Source organism: Meleagris gallopavo, chromosome 2 (assembly GCF_000146605.3).
Source record: "Meleagris gallopavo isolate NT-WF06-2002-E0010 breed Aviagen turkey brand Nicholas breeding stock chromosome 2, Turkey_5.1, whole genome shotgun sequence".
NCBI classification, from domain to species: domain Eukaryota; kingdom Metazoa; phylum Chordata; class Aves; order Galliformes; family Phasianidae; genus Meleagris; species Meleagris gallopavo.
This window is the reverse complement of record NC_015012.2, coordinates 16,584,310-16,585,910: the sequence shown is the minus strand read 5'-3', so window position 1 is coordinate 16,585,910 and position 1,601 is coordinate 16,584,310. Positions and strand designations below refer to the sequence as shown.

At 51.2% G+C, this 1,601-nt stretch overlaps 1 protein-coding gene across 2 annotated transcripts in view; it reads left to right on the top strand.

The window, feature by feature from the left end:
- The first annotated feature begins 1,072 nt into the window (after positions 1–1,072).
- The window catches only part of CNIH4 (cornichon family AMPA receptor auxiliary protein 4), a 5,707-nt gene continuing 5,178 nt past the window's right edge, over positions 1,073–1,601 (top strand). Inside the window, exon 1 of one of the 2 annotated variants that reach the window (XM_010706666.3) lies at positions 1,073–1,180. The gene's annotated coding sequence lies outside the window, so the exon portion shown is untranslated. Of the gene's footprint in view, positions 1,181–1,361; positions 1,401–1,601 lie in introns of those variants that run through there. The other variant, XM_010706667.3, reaches the window with a different exon arrangement.

Sequence of the window (1,601 nt, the reverse complement as noted above, 5' to 3'; positions counted from 1 at the left end):
AGAGGGGTGGCCAGCAGGGACAGGGAGGTGATTGTCTCCCTCTACTCTGATCTTGTGAGGCCCCATCCGGAGTACTGCGTCCAGCTCTGGAGCCCCCAGTACAAGAAAGACAGGGAGCTGTTGGAGAGGGTCCAGAGGAGAGCCATGAACATGATCAGGGGATTGGAGCACCTACCCTGTGAGGACAGGCTGAGGGAGCTGGGCTTGTTCAGCCTGGAGAAAAGAAGGCTGTGGGATGACCTCATTGCAGCCTTTCAGTACCTAAAGGGAGCCTACAAACAGGAGGGGAATCAACTCTTTGAAAGTATGATAACTGCTGGACAAGGGGAAATGGTTTTAAGTTGAGGGAAGGAAGATTTAGGCTGGATGTCAGGGGGAAGTTCTTTACAGAGAGAGTGGTGAGGTGCTGGAACAGACTGCCCAGAGAGGTTGTGGATGCTCCGTCCTGGAGGTGTTCAAGGCCAGATTGGATGGGGCCCTGGGCAGCCTGGTCTAGTATTAAATGTGGAGGGTTGGTGGCTCTGCATGTGGCAGGGTGGTTGGAGATTCATGATCCTTGAGGTCCCTTCCGACTCTGGCCATTCTGTGATTCGATGATTCTGTGAAATTGTCGAGTGTGCCTCCCTGCTCTGCTTTCGGCCTCGAGCTGAACTTTGTCCAATAGCTGCCAGTGGAGAAGTGCCATAAAGTCATTGAGGCTGATAGCGAAGCGCAGCCTAAACCTGTGCCGCAGGGAGGGCTGAGCAGGGCTGATGGAAATGTGCCTGTGGCAGGTGTGCTGAGGAACGGCCATCTGCGCCCAGGGCACAATGCTCTCCACAGCTTCCTGCATGCAAATGTAGAATCGTAGAAGATCCCGAGCTGAAAGGGCCTCATAAGGGTCGCTGAGTCCAGCTGCTGGCTCCACCCAAAATCCCAACCCTGTGTCTGAGAGCAGTGCCCACATGCCCTTTGAACTCCGACACTGGGGCTGTGCCCACCGCCCTGGGCAGCCTGTTCTGTGCCCACCGCCCTCTGGGCAGAACTCTGTGCTGATATCCAGCTTGAACCTCTCCTTGAGTGCCTGAGTATTCTGACTTAGGGCACAGTTGTTCCTTATCGCTACCTTCAGATAATTACGCTATCAGATTTGGAATGCGACTACATCAACGCGAGGTCTTGCTGTTCAAAACTCAATAAAGTAAATGATTATTCTTTGCATTTAGTGGGGTTTTAAAAAAACCAATCTGGCATCTCCGCATCACAAATAACAAAAAGCTAATGTATATCTGAAGAGCCTGGATTGGTGATTCTTCTTCAAAGTGTTTATCCTTTATTTCAGTCTGCCTGTCTTTGTCAGGTCGCTGTCTGTCAGTAAGTTAGTCCCCAGAGGCTGTTCTGCTGGCTGTCAGAGCTCGGAGGTGGGCTGCTATTCTGAATTCATTCTGGCACTTGAACTTTATTCATCACAGAGCTTTTCAGCTTTCCTCTGTGTGCGTGTGCCACCAAGTAGCGATGTCTGCTTGTGGCTGAACTCAGGGATTCTTACAGCAGCTGTCTTTGACACTTGTATGTAGTTCCAAACCTCCTGAACAGCGGAGAGTTTTGCTGGGATTAAAAAA